Source organism: Papio anubis, chromosome 8, assembly GCF_008728515.1.
Source record: "Papio anubis isolate 15944 chromosome 8, Panubis1.0, whole genome shotgun sequence".
Lineage (NCBI taxonomy): Eukaryota > Metazoa > Chordata > Mammalia > Primates > Cercopithecidae > Papio > Papio anubis.
Window position 1 is genome coordinate 116,014,865 of NC_044983.1, and position 23,085 is coordinate 116,037,949.

General features: G+C 41.0%; 1 protein-coding gene and 1 long non-coding RNA gene across 2 annotated transcripts in view; both read right to left on the reverse strand.

Annotated features, from left to right (window-relative positions):
• SNTB1 (syntrophin beta 1) overlaps positions 1–23,085 on the reverse strand; it is a 284,016-nt gene that overhangs the window by 180,977 nt on the left and 79,954 nt on the right. The gene's annotated exons all lie outside the window — the stretch shown is intronic.
• On the reverse strand, positions 4,874–12,849 carry LOC108587350. The gene is made up of 2 exons (XR_002524111.2): positions 7,021–12,849; positions 4,874–6,451 (listed from the first exon to the last, which is right to left on the reverse strand). It is a non-coding gene; the product is annotated as an uncharacterized LOC108587350 (long non-coding RNA).

Sequence of the window (23,085 nt, forward strand, 5' to 3'; positions counted from 1 at the left end):
AAGCACTCTGAATAAGGAAATGCTGTAAGCATCTCCTTGAAAATCAGGACTGAATTAACAATACCCTCTCATTATCCCTCTTTATAATGTTGCACTGGAAGTCCTAGGCTGTGCTAAATGACAAGAAGAAGCAATTCAATGTATAAGGATTGGAAAGTTAAAAATGTTAAACAAATGAATGCATGAATGAATAAGTGAGAGAGTGAAAAAATGGAAGGAAGGGTGGAAAGGAAGGAGGGAGGGAGAAAGGGAGCGAGGGAAGGAGGAATGAAACAAGGTGTAGGATAAAGCACCTAGAACTTGTTATACCTGAATTTCCACCATGGCTGGGTTCCTAATTTTCTGAGTAGTTGTTAGCAAATAATTTAACCTTCTAGTGTTCTAAATTTCCTATTCTATAAAATCAGGGAAACTGCCTTGGTAAATTAGGTAGACAGCAATTCCATTAAAAAGGATAGAAAATATGGTAAGAAATACAAGCTTCTGGGATGAGAGTGAACTATTTCAGTTTTGGAGATGTGAGGTTTGAGCTGTAGACAGAACATCCATGAAGAGATATAGGTCAACAGACAGCAGAATTATGAGTCTGAAGCTTTGGGAAATGGTCAGAGTTTCATCTCAGTTCCAGTGGAAGGAGATGTTACATGACGATCGTAATGGTTAGCACTTACTGAGCACTAACTAAATGTCTAGGGTTTTATACAGATTATGTCTTTTAATTTTCACAACCATCTTGTGAGATAGTACTGTTATATTAACAGTTTACAGATGAAGACACAGAAGTCAAACAACTTACCTAAGACCCTACAGCCTCAAAGTTGTGATTCAAGCCTGATTCCAAAGCTTTTCCTCTTTCCTACTGTGCTGTGAAAGTCTGCCTTTTGGAATCAAATCTGATTTAGAATCTTTTCTCCCCAAAGAGCCTTAAAGTCTGGACAACTTGCTACAGTTCTCTAAGCCTGAGATTTCTTCTCATGAAAAAGAAGAAAATAATACCAAAAGCATGGGGTTGTTGTGTATATTTTACCAGATGATATATGTAAAGTGTCTGGTATTAAAAAAAAAAAAAAAAAAAAAAAAAGGGTATGCCATAAATAGTAGTTCCCTTTACCCTTTCTGCCCAAGGCAAACCTCCCAGAAGAAAACTAGAGAACAAGGACAGAGGGGGATGGCAGGTATGTAACAACCTAGAGCCATTTTCTTATGTTGCAAGTTATCCATATCCTCACTATCCCCCCACCTTTTCCGCAGACAGCCCAGGGGCAAGCAAAAGGGCAAAAGGCAGACATCAAAGCTCAAAAGGGAAATAGATGTTGAACTGAACAGATGACTTAAACCCTTCCTCCTATTCTAAAACACTATCTATGTTCCCTGATCTAATCTTGGAGCAGGGAAGAAGGGGGCGGAGGTTGTGGGTGTTGTGAAGGGAGAACTCAAACTAAACAACAGGAAGCTTATCGGCTTATTTGAGTACCAGTAGAGTTGAGCTAAAAGATCACAGACTTTGAGTCAGATCAATCCAGCTTATGCGGCTGATTGCTGCACAAATGGCTACAGGGAACATTTCCTGACCTCTCTAAGCCTCACGGGGCCTGATAACATGTAACGTACAAATTTGCTATTAAATTAGGTAACACTTGTTGTGGTTAGAATGCATCCCCTCCAAAATTCATGTTGAAATTTCATCCTCTTTATGGTAGTATTAAGAAGTGGAACCTTTTAGGAAGTGATTAGGTCATGAGGGTTCTGCCCTGTTGAATGGATTAGTGCCTTACCAAAGGGCAGGAGGGAACTAGCTTAGGCCCCTTTTCTCCATTTGCCTTCTGCCATGTGAGGACACAGAATTCATCCCCTCTGGAGAACAAAGCAAGGTGCTCTCTTGGCAGCAGGGAATGAGGTACTCCCCAGACACCAAACCTACTGCTGGCTCAGTCTTGGACTTCCCAGCCTCCAGAACCACAAGAAATAATTTTTTTTTTTTTTTCTGTATAAATTACCCAGGCTCTGGTATTCTGTTATAGCAGTACAAATAGACTAAAACAATATAAATTATCAAATTAAAGGATATGTAGCACACATTCTGAAATGTGTTAAAAGGCAACTCTTCCTGGGTACTGATATGAATCTCAAAACAATCACCAGAAAATATTTTAGGGCATATTGACCTGCACTTGGAGAAGAATCCAGAACAAAATCTTTTTGGCTTGTGCCAAAAACAAAAAACAAAACAAAACCAAACCCTACTTTGTGGTGTTGTCTGTGGTAGAACATTGAAACCCAGGTATTCACTGGCAGAAAACAAAACCAGAGTTTTAACAAGCCTGGGGCAAGTAGCCGGAAAAAATCTCAAATCACTTCGTGATTCATGTTGTTGTTTAGATGGTGATATGGTTAATTGAATCTAGGTATGAAACTTAAGTTTCCTCCAGGTTGAAAGTGGACTTGAAGTATTTCAATGTAAATAACACCGTTAAATATTGCATAATTTAAAAAATCACTAAAAAAATCTTTATACACTCTAAATTGTGTTGCCCTAAGGCAAAGTATACTCCACATTTCAAGGCCTCACAGCTCCCTCGGATCAAAGCTCTGGGTTAGCTAAATGGGAAATCCTGGCTGTGAGTTACAGATGAACACTCTTATTATCCATTGTCCTGGGCCGCCTCACTTCCCTCCATGCAAGACTGTTTACTGTGTAAACAGTAGCTGTGCAGGCCGTCAGGTGTTTTGCACCAGAGAATTCAACATATTTCTGCACGAAAAAATACAAGTGTTTTACTTTCTGTCAGGGTCTAAACTCTTCACTCCTTTTTCTTTTCTGTTCAACAGATAATGCATATTTAAGTATATGACCTCATTGGACAAGTCATGCAGGATTTTTGACTTAAGCAGGCTCTGAGGACCCTAGAACATAATAAAATATTTGTAGTCTAACATGCTATCAATTGTAACAGGAGCAGAACCCAAAAAACAAACTTTACCTTTAGAGTAGTGTACCTTGTTTGTCAATATAAAAAAGCAAACACTCATTTGCGTTTCTGTTTTAAATCCTTAGGTCATACTCACATATGTTTTAAATGGAATCTTCTGCTTTAAGAAAGTCTGCCCGCATTATACACATAATATTCTAATTACTTCCAAGAAATGCTTCCTTCCAAGTTTGCAGTCATTTACAAACATCAAGACATACTTCAGTGAATCATACTGAGAATTCATGGAATTGTAGATTTATAAGTGAATTACACTTGGAATGAATTTTCTTTCAGAACTTAGAAATATATGACAGGCCTGGCGCAGTGGCTCACGCCTGTAATCCCAGCACTTTGGGAGGCCGAGGTGGGCGGATCACAAGGTCAGGAGATCAAGACCATCCTGGCTGACACGGTGAAACCCCATCTCTACTAAAAATACAAAATAATTAGCCGGGCGTGGTGGCGGGTGCCTGTAGTCCCAGCTACTCAGGAGGCTGAGGCAGGAGAACGGCGTGAACCTGGGAGGCAGAGCTTGCAGTGAGCCGAGATTGCGCCACTGCACTCCAGCCTGGGCGACAGTGCGAGACTGGGTCTCGAAAATATATATATATATATATAGACATTATTCATATAGTGAATGAGGTACACACCATCCTGAATTTCTCAACAATTCCTGTTGCCAAACAAGGAGGTCAAGGATAGAAGCACTATTAAGTCTAATTTTATATGCATTTTTTATATGATGATAAATTAATTATGTAAAAACTTAGAAAAGTTCAGTGGAGACAAAAATGTCACATTGTAAGCCACTGTAATAACATGGTAAACTTATTAGTACCACAGGGGCTTTTATTCATCCTTTAACCAAAACTGTGAAGAAGAATCATAGCCATCATTCAGTGATAGTTCATAGGCAACTACGAACAGTCCATGAATGATCAGATTTATGTCTCACTACAGTTTATTTTCCATATGAAGAAGCTGAATCTCAGGCAGGTAGACTCACCCAACTTCTTATGCTGCATAATAAGTGGCAGAGTGGGAATTTGAACTCAGGCTTTATGATCCAGCACTAGCATTAACCATTACACATGCTGCACACCGTCTTCTCCTGGTTACTATTGCCAGTACCCTGTCATGTGGTTTCAGAAACCCATCTCTATTCCCAGGAAGAAAAGCACCTAAAATGCATTGACTCCATAGTGGAGTAATATAAATATTGTCATTCCTGGAAATTGTTTTAGGTGGAAAAACCTGAACTAAAGAGTTAGGATCATCTGGGCTGAGGTGCAGTTCTCTCTTTCAGCTGCATGAGAATGGACAACTTATTTCATCTTTCTAAAGTTCAGCCTCCTCATCTATAGATACACCTGAGAGAAATAATATTTTTAAAAATTCAGGCATAATCTACACACAGTGAAGTACTCAGACCTTACATGCATCTTTCAGTCTGGATAAATACATATTACATGCATTTCATAGGTTTCATTTTCATCTGTGTAGACATTTCCCTCATGTTCCTTTTCAGTCACCCCACCCCACAGAAAAGTAGCTACTGATCTGTTTTCTGATTTGCTTTTTCTATATTTTTCTATAAATTGAATCATACAGGCTGGGCATGGTGGCTCATGCCTGTAATCCCAGGACTTTGGGAGGCCGAGGCGGGTGGGTTGCGAGGTCAGGAATTGGAGACCAGCCTGGCCAATATGGTGAAACCCCATCTCTACTAAAAATACAAAAATTAGCTGGGCATAGTGGCGGGTGCCTGTAGTCCCAGCTACTTGGGAGGCTGAAGCAGAAGAATCGCTTGAACCTGGGAGTTGGAGGTTGCAGCGAGCCAAGACTGCACCACTGCACTCCAGCCTGGGCAACAGAGTGAGACTCGATCTCAAAAAAAAATATTGAATCATACAATATGTACTTTTTTGTGTACATCTGGCTTCTTTCACACTGTGTAACATGTTTGAGATTCACTCATGTTGTGGTGTGTAATTACAGTTCATTCCCATTAATAATAATTTGATGTAGGCATTACAAGAGATAATGTACATTTTTACCTGTAAAGGACTCTATAAAAATACTTACAATTATTATTTAAAAGAGGAAACCCAGGAACAAAAGAGTGTTGGAGCCAAGAAGAGGCTAGAGTCTGTCATAGGCTAGAGTATATTTGGATTAAGGGGTTCATTGATTAGTGTCTGCCATATCACATTCTTTGTATGTTTAAGGTCTTTCCATACCAGAAACATGTAAATTTGGCTTGTCTGGTCAAACTGAGTTGGATGCAGTTTACCAGACCAGAATTTATTTTTTTGCTCAGCACAGACACAAAGAGCACCTTCCACCTGTATTTCTGAAACACTCTCTTTTGCCCACCACAGAGACAGAACCGCTCCTCCATTTGATTACATTTAAGAAGCCAGTGTGTGCAAGCCATCCATAATACTGTCTTTAGAAAGAGTCAAAACTTGTGGTGTCAATTCCAGCCAGCTGTGCAATTCAGTTGTCCCAAGAGAACTTGAGCCTGGCCCTCATAAGTAAGATACAAATACTTCATTTCACAGAAGGTGATTTGGCCACAAAAAATAAATCCACACTCCAGAAAGACATGGAATCATGGAGGTAGATATTTTAAGTCCTTTTTTTTTCTGGCAAAAGCATTCTTCATTAAAAGCAGGATCTTCAAATCTAGATAGGAAGCAGCCACCATTCCCAAAGATTATTTGCAAGAATTACTCTTAGAGGATGAGGTATAAATATAAATGCTGAGTCCCCAAGCAAAAATCTCAGAAGCCTCTGTTAATTGAACTAACAGATGGGCTATGGAGATAGTCTCTTGTCAAGGTGGTAACTTGGGCAAGAATGATACCCTTAAAGGAAACATCAGGATATAGAAAGTTTATTAAAATATCACGGCAGAAGGTTTCAAGTCACATTTAGAGGAAGGTATAGAAGAAAGTCTCCTCAAAGTTGCAGCAAGCCAGTAGATGTAAGTTTCCATCCTGCTTCCTGCAGAAACAACATCTGCTCTTACATTCAACACCGGCCACCTCTGATATTTATTGCATTTGCTGAATGCTGAAAGGATCTGAAATGTGAAACCTCTTGATCTGTCAGTAGTCTTGGATTTCTGTGAAAAGATGAGCTACATAATAGCACAAATTGGAGAAATTTCATTTATCTTCAAGACATAAATCTCCATCACAGTCAAATTCCCTTTCAATACACAACTGCAGAAGTTATAAAAAAATATAGCCAACCTTTGTCTTGTAACATCCCCTTAATTTTCATTCTCCTCTACATGCATAGCTCCATTTCCTTCAAAAAGATGCATTCCAGATCATTCAGTCTTGACTTTAACCCATTCACTTCTCCAAAGCAAATTTAGCCTAACTGAGTGAGTCAAAACATGCGTTTGTTTGGCCTCATTAAGCTCACAGTATCCTTGTGAAAGAAGGAAATTTGGTTCATTCGCCTACCTGTGAATGAAGGATAACTTGCTTGTATTTTAGTGGAATTTATATTTTATTTTTATCCAATGCTCAGGTTTCTTGGTTCTCATCAAAAAGTAAGGCTACTTACTCAACAGAGCCCAGAAAGCAATAGCAAATTTTAGTTAACATCCCATGAGTTGTGTATCTGGGGAGGATAAATGGTTAAAAACAAAAAAAAGAAAACAGACTTGGGTTTCATAATATAAAGGTCTCTTTGAAAGAAGCAATAAATAAAAGAGGATGCCTAGAAGGTATGATAAACAAACAAAGTGGGTGAAAGGGTGGGAGACTCGATAAAGGTTCCATGAAGATTGCACGTGATGTCAACACTGAGACAGTTACTTGGCACAGAAGACCAAAGGGTCCAATTGCCAGAGGTTAAAGCAACAGGTAATTAGGAGAGGTAGCATTCTTCTCCTTTCTTTCTTTTTTCCCCCCTCCTTGTTTCGCTTATTAAGTGCATCCTTTATTCATCATGCTGTCCCACTCACACAGGAGTGGAGAGACTGTTTTGAGAAAGTAATCCGAGTGAAGGTTAGTAAAAAAAGCCAAACCTCTAACTCATCAAGGAACTGGAGATTCTGGAGGAGGCAATGAAGAGAACCAGCTGATATCAATCTGCGATGTCCCATTTACCCTGGAAAATTCCTTCTGAGTTAATCCAGGTGCACATCCTCAGTTCCACAGAACCCTTGGCATCTCTTCTCAGTGTCATAATGAGTTGTTTACATCATCATCTTTCCCGCTAGATTCTGAGCTCCTTCTTAGGGGAAGAAACTCCGGTCTTTCATCCCCGTCATTTTAGGGCTGAGCCCATAGTTGGTAGTCAATAAATATTTGATGAATGTATAAATAAATGAATGAATGAATACAGGCATAAATTTTCCTACCTCAAGCATGTCTGCCACAGACTGACTGCCTGAGAAGAATATATTCTGTGCAGAATTCTATTATCATGATTATTGACAATTTTCACTTGAAATATACTTTAAAGTGTTTTCATGCATTAGTAACCTGAAATTTGTATCCCTACTAAAACTATTCACAGAATAAAATGTTATTTTCTTCACACAGCCACACACAAAATGAAACTGATTCCTTAGCCAACATTCTAGGCAAAATATTCTATTTTTGTGAAGGTCAATACTTGCAGTGTGACATCTATTCCAGGAGCTGACTTTGCAAATACACATCCTCCCTCATTTGGGGAGGATGCTAGAGGTTAAGATATAGGTCTCTGTTTTTAGACACTTGATGTTCAGGACTTTGATAGATAATGAGAACTTTTAGTAATCAGAAATGTCCACAGCTGCAAGCAGTGAGTTCCCTCTCCTTTAAGGTGTCCCATGGAGGATGAAAGTCAGCTTGGCGGCACCTTGCAGAGGAACTAAGCATGACATTGGTATTCGGTTTAGATGTCCTTGCTTTTCTCTTCAACCTAAACTTATAAAATTTCATGATTTAACATGAGAAATAGAAGATTTTTTTCTAGCACTATTAGGTGGTTTGGGGTCTGCAGAGTAATTCACACGAGGGCAAAGGCTAAGACTGGGGTCTGGGCCTCTCTGAACAGAAATTTCCTTACTGATCTTTCAGCAGTTTTCGTGGATTTTAATACTCCAGCCAAATGAGCCACTCCTCTCTGCAGAAATCCTTAGGTTCCCCAGAAGTGATCCTTTTGTTCATAGTACAAGGCTCTTTAACTTGTCACTGAATCTCTCCTCGGCTCATCATGCTCCGGGCATTCTTGTAGATCACTTTTCCCTTAAGAAAGGTGGTTCAGACTTCCTATGCAAACCAATCATAGGATTTTAGGAGGCTGCCCCGGAAAATATTAGGCAGACTGATTAGAATGCTGGGATTCTGATCCTCAGGACACTACGGACCTCACTGATAATGGAAATGCAGCTTAATGTTCCTTTCAGTGCTGCCTAGGCGATATGAAATATCACCTGCTATCCCAGAGTCTGTGGTGCAGCCCATTGAACCCCGCTCAAATGGGCCACTCTATATTAAAACTCTTCTCCCACTGCACAAGTCGAGAGCTAGAACACAGAGCCCTTTGCAGAGTCAGCCGAAGCTGAAGGAATGATTGGGTGACTCCAGTGGCCTAGGGAATGTGACAAAAACTCATATTCATCAGTTGCTGTTTTGTTACAACTTCACCACAATGTACTCTATAATTTCAGTTTTCCTGATGGATTCTTGGGTGGGCAAATAGTGTTAAGCCTCCGAAGCATTGAGGTTGCCTTTCTTCATCACAGGGAAGCTTCCAGCCCTTGTAGCAGAGAACGGGCAGGAGTCCATACAGTTGATATGTATTGACAGCTTCACCCCTCTCCTGGCACAGATGGGAAATGATGTGCAGAGTGGAAGGCAGTCCGGGTCAAGGCAGATGTTCTATTGTGTTGCTCCAGATACAGAAACAGGGCCAGGGCCAGAAGCTGCTTGTTCAGTCCCCACACTGTTAAAGGAAAGATCTGCAGGGCATATTTAGAGAAAGCAAAAATAAAATGAAAAACAAAGCCCTCTTTCCTCAAAAAAGAGCCATTCAGTAGTGCCACGGACAGGTTTGAGATGGAAGAAAAGAGGTACTAGATGTGTCTTGTCCATCAGCCCTGAGCAGTCCTGCCCTTTGAACCAGGCTAGGGAGGCCTTCGTCCCTTTTATTCTTAGAGGGCTGTGCTCTGGTATTTTGCTGGCTGTCTTTCTTCCCATGTAAGGGAGAGTCCTCCAGGCCAAGGGGATAGGCCCAATTGGAGCCTATGTTCCCTTCTGGACCCTGGAATTGTCTAATTGGTGTGATGGCTAATACTGAGTGTCAATTTAATTGGATTGAAGGATGCAAAGGCTCCAAGCTTGGACCCAGGGCCTGTGAGCATCTGTCCTCCCTGTCTGTCCTCCTGAGGGTCACTGTGCCACTGCTTTCATAAAACCTCTAGGCTCCAGGAGGGCAAAGGGAGCCACGTTTACAGGGGCAGGGCATGGATAGAGCTTGCATGCTGGGCTGTCCACACATGTGAGCAGGATTCATGTTGCAGTGCCTGTGGAACCAGGGGTGGGAAGAGAAGAGGGGATGGACTTCAGGCCAGGGCCCCTTCTCCCCGTGGTCTCCCACCAGCTTCTCTTCATTAGGCTTTGGCAAAGAAGGTGGCCAAATATATTTTATTGCATGTTTGTAAATTTGATTGATAATGTTAACATATTTAGACCTATAGTATATGGACCTCCATTCATACTCATGTTTTGGGCTCTGAAAATGTTAGAAGTGGGTCTGGTTCTGACCACACCCCCTTCCTCCTAACTGCTTCTGGAAGGGGAAGGGAAATAAGGACTTAGGATGGTTTGACAGGTGGGAAGTTTGGGTTTTGGAGGGCTGAGTAGGAGGCACTGTGGAGCCACTAGAACCAAACAAAAAGTTTAGAGAAAGTAAAACTACCAGGAAGAAATCAAAATAGAGGATGTTTTCTCTCTGTGGTTCCCTATAAACTCCAAATGTTACAAGAGCGAAGGCAAGAGTGTCAATTCTACACACACACACACAAAGGAAGGATGCTGTCTCTTGGCTTGACTTGGTAGGTTCAGAACAACTATGATACTGTGACTAGGAAAGTGTGGTGAAGGTCACTGATCAGCATCTGCTTCAAACCCAAACTCTCTCACCATCTCGGAAGCAAACAGCAAGGTAAAAGGTTTGTCCAACAGCAGAGGGATTGAATAGAGAAGGAACTCATTAACCTGGTGATGGCTAATATTGAGTGTCAGTTTGACTGGATTGAAGGATGCAAAGTATTGATCCTGGGTGTGTCTGTGAGGGTGTTGCCAAAGGAGATTAACATTTGAGTCAGTGGACTGAGAAAGGCAGACCCACCCTCAATCTGGGTGGGCACCATCTCATCAGCTGCCAGTGTCGCTAGAATATAAAGCAGCCAGAGAAGCGTGAAAAGGTCAGACTGGCCTAGCCTCCCAGCTTACATCTATCTCCAGTGCTGGATGCTTCCTGCCCTCAAACATTGGACTTCAAGATCTTCAGCTTTGGGACTTGGACTGGCTTCCTTGCTCCTCATCTTGCAGACAGCCTTTTATGGGATCTTGTGATTGTATGAGTTAATACTACTGAATAAACTCCCTTATCTATTCAGGCACACTCCTAGTTTCTTAGAGGCATGGACAATTGGTTGGTCCAAGTCTGTCTAGCTTGCCCAGGTGGAGATGGCTGATCTGGTGGGTATCCTTGCCATCCATCATTGCTCCATGTAATTCTCCCCCAAAGCTATGACGTTCAGTTGAAGAAGGTTGAACTCGCTGTCTTAGTTTGCCTTCCCCCAAAAGCAGAACCCAAGACAAGGACGTGAGTGCTGGAGGTTTATTTGAGAGGTGAATCCAGGAAGCACAAACCAGGATGTAGGGAAAGAGAGACAGGGAAGACAGAAAAGCCAACATAGTGTGCTGGTGTCTGCTCTACTCACTACACTTACTCTCCCAGATTTCACCTTTGCTCACATCATTCCTCATGCCATGGAATGAGCCTAACCTTTCTGTCTCTCATGAAGAATTCCACTTACACGAATGGCGGACAAGGCTCAAAAAGCCTTGCCCTCCTATTTGTAAAACGATTTCAAACTGTCTACGTAGTTCAATTAAAATTTTATACTTCCTTCCAGGATTAGAGCACAGCTTCCAAATTCTCTTAAATGCCTGGGTAGCCATCAAACCTTCCCGTGATCGGTGATGCAGTAAGTACATGGGTTAGGGCAAAGGAGCTGGCAGCAAAACGAGGAAAAGCTCACTATCCAACATAAATAACCTATGTCATAAGACTGTGGAGAAAATTCCCATGTGCACTTTGGGGCAGCCCAATCCTGAGCATATTAGACCTTCTCTGGCACCCCAGACAGTGAGGCTCTCCTCTCCCTCCAGCTCCCTCCTTGGCCCCTGTCTGAGGGCCCAGTATCCTCCCTGTTCTCACACGAGTCTCATGTGGGCCAGAAAGGATAGATTTATGTGCCATCAGCACAATGCATGGCCAGTGAGTATCAAGTCCTCCTGACTCTCTGGCCCCGTGACCCTATTCTGATAACTGGGTCTTTTCCGTATGCCTCAGATCTGCCTACCATCTCCTGTTTTTATCTGCTGCAAATGAATCCAACTCCCCAGACAACTATTGAACATTCAATTACTGGCTCAAGTGGACAACTTGAATTACTGACTTTTCCTTTCTTGCCTGACCCAGTGCAATGACCTCTATCCTATACTGAGTTTTGACGAGAAGTATTAGAGCTTCACATAAGTGCTATGAAGAGCACTGATCAATATCTTTTGCAAACCCACACTGTAAAAATGTATCAAGCCAAATGTTTTCTATGCAGAGGTGACTTGAAGAAGTCATTACTGTTTTGGCAGGATGTTGGGCTAATCAGAAAATGATGCTGCCTAATCGTGGCAATCACAGTACCAAGTCAGGAGTGAGTGGGAGACTAGATCATAGTTATTTGGTGAGAAGAAGAGTGGCCAATCACCTACCTTACCCTTCCACAGGAGCCTCCATCTGTCAGTCAACAAGTCTTTTCAAAGAGCCTTCTATATACTATGCTAAGCTTAGGCACCAGCTTAGGAAACTTAAGTCAGGCATGAGAAGGAATTTTCTGACCATCATTAGGGGATTTAAATACTTGGGTGTATTCCTGAGGCAGCCTAGGTAGCCTCCTTCTTTTGCAGCTTTTATTAATGTGTTAGACTTTTAGGGAAAGCTAAATCAGTGATTTCCTAGCTGAATTTCAGAAAACCCTAGGGTGTCAGGGAACCCTAGACTTCTATAAAGTGCATTTTAAGGGATTATACACATATTTGTGTAAGATTTCACTTTTTAATGAGAATTTACTTTTGACTATTTAAAAAATGGTAAGAAAAAGTGGCACCTGTGCATTTAAATGTGTCTTATATAAAACTTGGATATGCTGGAACACCAAAGTTTGGATGCTGCTACAAGGTTAACTCATTTTTGTGCAGACTTGAAATCAGGCTTCTCCTGTAGCCTGTATTTAGCTAATTCCAGGGGCATCTGTTAAACGATGATGTTACAAATACCTGTGTGGACCATGACCCCCCAACTCCTATGCAATGAAGACAAGATACTGAGGCTTACATAAAACCTCAGATGTCATCCCTAACTTCCAATTAAACATTGCTGCCTGGTTGAACGAGCCTTATTACTCTAATTGGCTGGCTTTTTAATGAGTAAATGTGACAAAGCTGTACTTACAAAATAAATTCATATAAATATAACCATAATTCCAGTTTTTATTTATGCTACCTATTGATGTTTTATGTAGATTTCTTGAGGAAAAAAATGAGTCATAGTTAAAAATAACTTTGAGACCATTCGTTTATTTTTTTTCATTTTTAAATTATTTATTTATTTATTTATTTATTTATTTATTATACTTTAAGTTCTAGGGTACATGTGCACAACGTGCAGGCTCATTACATAGGTATACATGTGCCATGCTGGCCCGCTGCACCCATCAACCCATCATTTACATAAGGTATTTCTCCCAGTGCTATCTCTCCCCCTGTCCCCCACCCCATGACAGGTCCTGGTGTGTGATGTTCCCCACCCTGTGACCAAGTGTTTTCATTGTTCAATTCCCACTTATGAGTGAGAACATGCGGTGTTTGGTTTCCTGTCCTTGTGATAGTTTGCTGAGAATGATGGTTTCCAGCTTCATCCATGTCCCTGCATGGATATCATCCTTTTTATGGCTGCATAGTATTCCATGGTGTATATGTGCCACATTTTCTTAATCCAGTCTATCACTGATGGACATTTGGGTTGGTTCCAAGTCTTTGCTACTGTGAATAGTGCCACAATAAACATCCGTGCACATGTGTCTTTATAGTAGCATGATTTATAATCCTTTGGGCAAATACCCAGTAATGGGATTGCTGGGTCAAATGGTATTTCTAGCTCTAGATCCTTGAGGAATCACCACACTGTCTTCCACAATGGTTGAACTTGTTTACGGTCCCACCAACAGTGTAAAAGTGTTCCTATTTCTCCACATCCTCTCCAGCACCTGTTGTTTCCTGACTTTTTAATGATTGCCATTCTAACTGGTGTGAGATGGTATCTCATTGTGGTTTTGATTTGCATTTCTCTGATGACCAGTGATAATGAGCATTTTTTCATACGTCTGTTGGCTGCATAAATGTCTTCTTTTGAGAAGTGTCTGTTCATATCCTTTGCCCACCTTTTGATGGGGTTGTTTGATTTTTTTCTTGTAAATTTGTTAAAGTTCTCTGTAGATTCTGGATATTAGCCCTTTGTCAGATGGGTAGATTGCAAAATTTTTTCCCATTCTGTAGATTGCCTGTTCACTCTGATGGCAGTTTCTTTTGCTGTGCAGAAGCTCTTTAGTTTAATTAGATCCCATCTGTCAATTTTGGCTTCTGTTGCCATTGCTTTTGGTGTTTTAGTCATGAAGTTCTTGCCCACATCTACGTCCTGAATGGTATTGCCTAGGTTTTCTTCTATGGTTTTTTTGGTTTTAGGTCTAACATTTAAGTCTCTAATCCATCTTGAATTACTTTTTGTATAAGGTGTAAGGAAGGGATCCAGTTTCAGCTTTCTACAAATGGCTAGCCAGTTTTCCCAGCACCATTTATGAAATAGGGAATCCTTTCCCCATTTCTTGTTTTTGTCAGGTTTGTCAAAGATCAGATGGTTGTAGATATGTGGTATTATTTCTGAGGCCTCTGTTCTGTTCCATTGGAGACCATTAGTTTAGATAAAGCTGGGTAATGACCTCAAAATTCCCTTCCAATCTGATTATCCAGTCACAACACTTGTTCTGACTATGTTGCAGCAATGATACTTTAATAGGGAGAATACTCATGGTGTTATGTTGTGGCTATATGAACAAAGCAGGTTCAAAGGAGCTATATACGACATATATATATATATATTGCATATTCATACATACATATATATACTACATATGATTTATACTTAGAAAAGACTAAAAGTCAATACTCCAGTGCTACAAACTATACAAAAAGCCAATTAAAGTTATTTTTAGAAGGCAAAAAACATGGCATTTCTTCAGTGTAGATGGATGAGTGTGATTGGCATTATTTCCAAATGGACAAAGTAAATAAATGTGTGAGATGAGCCTAGAGTTTGCTGAGTTTGCTAAGCCCACTCTAATGAATGAAGTGCTAAGCCCTTCATTCACTCCTAGTTGGTTTCTTGACCAGGAGACACATATACTGAAGCAGTGAGGGGGCTGTACAGCTCACCAGTTAGTTGCACTGGCTCAGATAGATAGGCGGCTGGGCCCAAGTTCCTCTTATGTCCTTGAAAAGCTGTATATCCCTGGGCATATTTGACCTCTCTCAAATTTTCTGATTTACAAAAGAGGATGATAATATCTGCCCAGAAATACTACCATAAAGAACATGAAATATGTTTAGAACCCTAAGACAATACCTAGCACATACTGAATGTCCAGTAAATGGCAGCTATTGTTATTGCTAGGAAATGGCTCCTGCCACAGGGTGTTTCCAGTCTAGTGGGGAAGGCAGCAGACATTTGAAGATGAACTATACTACATCGCAATTAGCAATGCAACTGAAGCAAAGACAATGTGTTGGGAACTCAAGAGAGGCATGTTTAATGGAGTTAGAGCTAGAGGGTCTGAAACTCAGGCTTATTCTCCATGAAAGAAAAAGATTACTTCAGGCTCTGCCAAGATCTTTTAGGTCTCTGAAGCTACAGAGGAAACCCATGGAAGACAGCAGAAGGCTTTGGAGGTGTGCCAGCCTTTTTGCTATAGGTTCAACCTGGGTACTCTGCAAAGGAGCCCTGTTTCAGGGGACCCTGCCCAACACATGGGTAATATGGCCAGTCAGAGCTCTTGTACACTCTGACAAAGTCTGGGCTTTGAGATGAGTGACAGCCATGGGCCCAGGCCTGCCTGCTTTAATTAGTTCCATTACATGACTTCATTGCTGCAAGAGAACACAGAGTCCCTTCATCTTGTGTCACCTGCCAGGTAAGGGATATGTGTCTCCTGAGACTCTCAGAATAAAGTTCTCTCCACACATGCACAAGTTGAGCTCCTCAGCCCACACCACATTACTGCTTTCAAACACTGAAAGCTATTTTTAGTTGAGATTCCCTTTTAGGGAACATGGAGTGGGGAAGAAGGTTTGAGTAATTTGATGGAAAGGAAGCACCAGATTTTAAAGATTCAGCTGCAAATTAGCTCACAGTGTTGTGTACAAATCTCTAATCTAATGTAAGATTTGAGCTTTGGAAACTATGTTTGTTTTTGTTGTTTTAATGAAATGGAAAGTCAGATAAGAAAGATGGGGCTCCTAAACAAAGATGATTTTAGCTAGAGAGGAAGGAAGAAAAGCCAGGGTGGCAGAATCGCACAGTTGAACTAGGCATGCAGGAGGGAGAGGGAGCTGGGAATAAGGAGAGAGGCAAGCTGACTTACAGGGGCCATGGAAGACTGTGGGTGAAAAGCACAAGGCAGAGTGTGAGCAGGAGGGAAGTGGGCTGGGAGGTAGAGATGCAGGGCAGGGGAGTACAAGCAATTAAAAAATGTGGCAGCTGCTAATGGGATTCCATGGCCCAAGTCTTTGACTACTCCTGACTTGAACCACATCTGATTTTAATGGCAGATGTGATGAGCAGTTCCTTTAACCAGTGAGGACTTCCTGTCTTAAGGCTCCTCAGCTCCTCTGCTTCAGAACTTTCTGCAAAACTGCAGAACCCACTCGGCCAAGTATGGAGGAGTTAATGTGAGGCTGGGAAGGAGGAGGTAAGTGGAGAGAGGAGGGGTGAGGGGTTGTTGGATAATGCTCCAGCCTTCAAACTTATGGGAGGTGGGGGGTATCATTATTCTAAGTGCATTCTGAATAATTCCTCAAATTGTCCCCAGTCAGATTCCTCCCCAGTTGCCCAAAGTGGTAACCAGCTCAGTATTCATTCTTTAAGGACTCTCCATTCTTCCCTGTATCAATCTCTCGGCCCTTCATTCCACTTCTTGAGATCATCTCTGAAATCAACTACCTGTACCTAGGTCCTTGTCTCAAATAGACTCTGCTTTTAGAGGAACCTAAACTTCGAGTAATTTGATGGAAAGGAAGCACCAAGTTTTAAAGCTTCAGCTTCAAATTAGCTCACAATGTTGTGTACAAAGCTCTAATCTACTGTGAGATTTGAGCTTTGGAAGCCACTTTTGTTTTTGTTTTTGAAAGTAATGGCAAATCCACAATTAATTTTGCACCAACCTAATAAAAGAGGATTGAAGGAAATGAGTTGGTAGCAGCAGTATCTACAACAGAGAAAGGACAGATTAAATTATGCCCGTGGAAAAGTTCCACCATACACAATATTCATCATCATAACACAGGGCCAAAAGGACTTTTAAGATACTGTCTAGTCTGTATTCTTATCTTAAGGCAGCTCCTTCATCTCCCCAGACAGGAGAGCTTTCTTAAGAGTTGCTATTCGAAAATTTCTCAATATCATTACAAACTGTATGAAGTTGATAATTATCATTAGTACTGATAATAAATTAGAACACTGCCACCATAAACATAAAGTTATCACTGTTGACTTTATACAAACCAATCTGATCAATCTGACAGATAACCATGTGGGAGGTAAGGCTGGGTGTTCAGGGCTCAGTATATTGAAATGACTGCCTCGCTCCCTTCCTGCCTCAATGAGGATTTCTGTTTCTCCCATGTATTCAACAAGAACTAAAGTTTTCCCCATTTGCTGGTGCCATATAAGCAAAACTATTTTGCTCATCATTGTTTAAGAACTATGTTTATTCAGTTTTGAAAAATCTATTTTTGTACACATAGATTTCTAAAAAATTGTTAGCTACCATTTAAAAACCTGAATATTATTTTAGCACTAAGATTGTCTTCTCTAGTTTCCTAGACATTGTCAGAGACATTGTTGACTAGTGAGTATACTGTTTTTGGGATAAGGATTCCGTTTGTTTCTCTATAAAACAACTGCCTATTTCTGTAGCAATGCCCTTTTCTTGACAAACTCACCCTCTGTAGATTAAACTCCTCTTTCAACATTGACATCAAATATGTAATTCCCACAATTATTCAAATGGCTAAACAAAATCACGAATGAATCTCCAGATAACATGTAAGATGAATGTGGACATTTTGAAATAAACTCCTTCTTAAATATCATTACCAGGAAAATTACTCTTCAGCAGAAAGAAAACAGTTCTATTTTCATGGTACATGGGGAAAAAATACAAGATTTAAAAGGGAAATTTGGAGCCATTATCTGGATGATTTCTGCTAGTGCCACAGAATAAAGCAAGCTATTAAAGATCTACCATGTAGGAAGTGCACGTAGCTGGTTGTAATCGACACTGAACTTCCAGTAGGGTTTTGGAGAGGCACATCCTGGCAATGGGGGAGAGTGTTGGTAATTAAACAGTCATAAAAATCTCAGACTGGAATGCTGACAAGAAAGCATCCTGGCATTACCAGCACTAATCGTCTAATAGTGTCTAATAGTCAATCTGCAGTGCTTTTCTTCAGCTTAAATAATGTTTGCCAGGAATCTCAGTCAACACTTTCCCCCCCTTTCTTTTTGCATTACGCTGCAGGAATTATAGGAAGCCTGCTGTGATGGCAAGTGACTAGAAGGCAAGGATGTTCTCAGGGATAGTTTGGTTGGGAGGCAGAAGTAAGAGAAGCCAGAAAATGCACCTCAATAAAAACTCTTGCCGGCTGGCCAACACAGAAAAGAATACTGTGGGATCTCTGACATGTGGGGTCAAAGGCTGCCTTGTCCTGTGATTTGTAGTTGTAATACATTAAAAAGCTGCCTCCAGCTTTGGGGGTGTGTGCCAGAACTGAGCTGAGGTAGTAACAACTCCGTTTCTCTTCTGGGGTGTCCAAGGGTTATGTCTACAGAGAATAAGACCATTTGATGCAGACAAGAGGCAGGCAAGGACTGTGAGGAGCAGGCACGTTGGGGTCAGCCAGCTGAGAGTCTGTTTACCTGAGGAAACAGTGAGTAAGTTATCTTATGTTTCTCTTCAGTTTCTTGTCTAAAGATAATAGCAAGAATAGTTACTACCTTGTAGGGTCGTGATGAGTATTAAATGTGATCACATTGGCACAGTGCTTCGTACGATGCCTGGCAATAGTAATACTCCATAAATGCTAGCCGTTGCTTTCAGAGAAGAGGAAAACTACCACCAGGTGTTTTTTTCATCATAGATAGACTATTGCAACAAGACCCAAGTTGAAATTGAGCCAAACGACTATAGATAAGATTCATGAAAGAGCAGAAGTTTTTATCATTGCTGTGTAAAATCTACCATGTGCCCAGCACCAGGCTGTGTGGTTCCCTGTGAGAAATTTCAGTTCATTGACTGCTGGGCTAATAAATATGGAACACATTCTGTGTGAGTTTGACTCTAAGCCCTATGTTTTTTTTGCTATACCATATAGCTTCCTTCTAGACCAGAAGAATTCATGAAAGATTAGAACCCTGGCTTCCTAGGCGAGTCTTTCTGAGTGTAACTGTGGTATGGTATTACTATGCAGATATTCCTTCTCCCACCCTTTCCCTCTTGCATGTTGCTTTTGTGAATTATTTTTTATTTTTCATTAATTTATTATTTTTTCTTTTTTTCTGAGATAGGGTTTTGCTCTGTTGTCCAGGCTGGAGTGCAGTGGCATAGTCTTGGCTTACTGCAACCTCCACCTCCCAGGCTCAAGTGATTCTTCCACCCCAGCCTTCTGAGTAGCTGGGACTACAGGGGTATATTTTTGGTAGAGATGGGGTTTCACCATGTTGCCTGGGCTGGTTTTGAACTTCTGAGCTCAAGTCATCTGCCCACTTCAGCCTTCCAAAGTGCTGGGATTACAGCCATGAGCCACTGTGTCCGGCCGTGAATTATTTTTTAAACAAAACAAAATATTTATTATTTTTTCTCCTCTTTCAACATTTGTTTTATATTTAGGGGGTACACAGGCAGGCTTGTTACCTGGGTATATTGTGTGATGCTGAGGTTTGGGATATAAATGATCCTGTCACCCAGGTACTGAGCATAGTACCCAACAGTTGGTTTCTCAACCCTTGTCCCGACTCCCTCTCTCCCATGGCTAGTAGTCCTCATTGTCTATTGTTGTCATCTTTATGTCCAAAAGCACCCAATATTTAGCTCCCGCTTATAAGTCTTGTAAGTGAGAACATGCAGCATTTGGTTTTCTGTTCCTGCATTAATTCACTTAGGATAATGGCCTCCAGCTGCATCCATGTTGCTGCAAAGGACATGATTTCATTTTTTTTTACGACTGCATAGTATTCCATGATGTATATGCACCACATTTTCTTTATCCTGTCCACCATCCATGGGCACCTAGGTTGATTCCATATGTTAGCTATTGAATAATGCTGCAATGAACACATGAGTGCATGTGCCTTTTTGGTAGAACATTTTGTTTTCTGTTGGATATATACCTAGTAGTGGGACTGCTGGGTCAAATGGTAGTTCTGTTTTAAGTTATTTAAAAAATCTCCAAACTACTTTTCACAGCACCTGAACTAATTTACATTCCCACAAACAGTGTATAAATGTTACCTTTTCTCCACAGCCTCTCCAGCATCTGTCGTTTACTGATCTTTTTTTTTTTTTTTCAAATGGGGTCTCACCCTGTCCCCAGGCTGGAGTGCACTGGTGCTATCTTGCCTCACTGCAACCTCTGCCTCCTGGGCTCAAGTGATCCTCCTACCTCAGCCTTACAAGTAGCTGGGACTTCAGACACAAGCCATTAGACCCGGCTAATTTTTGTACTTTGTTTTAGAGACGTGGTTTTTACAGTCATGTTGCCCAGGTTGGTCTCTAACTTCTGGTCTCAAGTAATCCGCCCACCTTGGTCTCTCAAAGTGCTGGGATTATAGACATGAGCCACCACACCTGGCCTGACTTTTTAATAATAGCCATTCTGACTGATGAGAGATGGTATTTCACTGTGGTTTTGACAAAATATTTATTAACTGGTCTGTATGTGCTGGACACTCTTTAAAGAAAATCTTATTTTCCAAGCAATGTACAGAATTGTTCAAATATGTTATTACTCTTTATGAGAAAAAATAATGTATGAATATATACGTGCTTGTATATGTCTAGATATCTCTGAAATCTTCTGGAAGAGACTGGGTGAATGGAAGTGAGGGTTGAGGGTGAGAGTTTTGGTACTTGTTGAATTCTCTATTCCATGTATGCATTGATTATTCAAAATTAACCTTAAAAATAATATTTCCCTATGTAGCTCTAATTACAATTGCTATCAATTTTGATTAATAGCTCTATGCTCTGCCTACATGAATCCAAGTTTGTCTAAGAGCCCAAAATGAGAGTCCTGTTGCTTTCAGAGCGGCTGAGACAGCAGAACAGGGACTATGCCTAATTTACCACCAACCTCACAGGATAGTGATGCCACTGAAAAACATGTCAAAAGGGACATTCAGTTTGTTAGATGCAGTCTTTCCACTAACGTATTTTTAAGGACAGAGTGTGAATTTTAAGGACAGAGTGTGTCCCAAGACTTTACCAGAACCACTGCCCCTACAGCTACCATGCACATGACTGTGGCATCAGGTCAGCTGCAAACACAGAGCCTGCAAAAGCAGTTGTCTCACTCAACATACAACAGATGCACTGCTAATTCTGCCAACAACCCCTTAGTGATGTCCCGCACATAAATTGCATTTTTGTAAATCCAAGTATCTGTTCAACCAAATTAAGTACCCACCTATTCTATGCCAGGAACAGTTCTAATGAAATTTTATTTATTTATTTATTTATTTATTTATTTATTTATTATTATTTTTGGAGATGGAGTCTTGCTCTGTCACCTAGGCTGAAGTGCAGTGGCTCAATCTCAACTCACCTTAGCCTCCTGGGTTCAAGTGATTCTCCTGTCTCAGCCTCCCGATTAGCTGGGATTGCAGTGCACACCACCATGCCTGGCTAATTTTTGTATTTGTAGTAATTTTGTAGAGTATTTTGTACTTTTAGTAGAGTAAAGTTTCGCCATGTTGGCCAGGATGGGTATCAAACTCCTGACCTCAGGTGATCCACCACTGCGCCAGGCCCAGTTCTAATGAAATTTAAATATTCAAGTGGTAAGCTTAAAACATACCTCAAAATGAGTTTGATTTTACAACAAACTGTTTTACAAATGGAAGCATTACACCTTCTTATGTCTCTTCAAAATGATTTAAACATGTTGTGATTAGGATCTTTGGGATGAATCGGAATCTCAGGTCCATCACTTAGTCACCCTAAGCAAGTCACTTAATAGTTTTGAACTTTAATCTCATCTTCTGTAAAGTGGGAACAATAACACCTATTTTTCACGGTGATTTAAACCTTTTAAATAGTATATCTTTAGAGAGAGAGAGTTTAGCACAGTGCCTACCGTGGGTTTGCTTAATAAATAATAGCAGCCGGGTGCAGTGGCTCACGCCTGTAATCCCAGCACTTTGGGAGGCCGAGACAGGCAGATCAGTTGAGGTCAGGAGTTTGAGACCACCGTGGCCAACATGGTGAAATCCCGGTCTCTACTAAAAATATAAAAATTAGCTGGGTGTGGTGGTGGGCACCTGTAATTCCAGCTACTCGGGAGGCTGAGGCAGGAGAATTGCTTGAATCTGGAAGGCGGAGGTTGCAGTGAGCCAAGATTGCACTACGCACTCTAGCCTGGGCAACAGAGTGAGACTTTGTCTCAAAAAAATATAGTAATAAAAAATTAAACAAATAAATAAATAATAGCTAAGAAGAAAAAGTACAGGTATTTCTCAGTTAAATAAACTGCCATTTTATAAACCCAAGTAAAATTATACCCTGCCTATTTCAGCTTGCTCAAGAAAAAAGAAAAGAAAAAGAATGCTTAGCTCTCTCTTTTTTTTCTTTTCACAAGTCAGAGCAAAGAAAGTGTACAACCACAATATACAGGAAACACACACGTTCTGTAGAAAGGGGCAGCAGCTCTTTACTTTCAGACTCAGAGAGAGTGAACGATGTGAAAGCTAGTCAATGGCGAAACATTAGAAACAGGATCAATAGGAACAGTATCACCTCTCTGGGCCAGCTGATGAAAGCCTGCGAGGACTGGGCTTGAAGAGATGACTTCCAAGGCGTCTAGTCCTGATTGCTTAATATTTCATTAGAAAAGGTGAGCTCCCCTGCCTTGCCAGGAGTCATAGGATGTCAGTGCAGGAAAAGAGCTTGGTGATCATGCAGATATCAGGCTCATTTTACATGGCAGGGGCAGGAAACTGGGGCTCATTGAGAGAAGACTGGCCCTGAATCACCTAGCAAGTAAGTACCAGACCCAGACCCAGAAGCCAAACCTGCAGATGTCTATGGCAGAACTCGTTCCTCTCTATCACCCAGACCCCAGCTGTTGCTGTATACCATGGGCTTAATTCTGGGTTATGATTATGACTCGTTGAATTTTTAAGTTCTCTAAGATGAACTTCAACAGAAAACATTCAGTATTCCCAAATGCTGTATAACTTCTGCAAAGGGGACTAGTATGCCAAT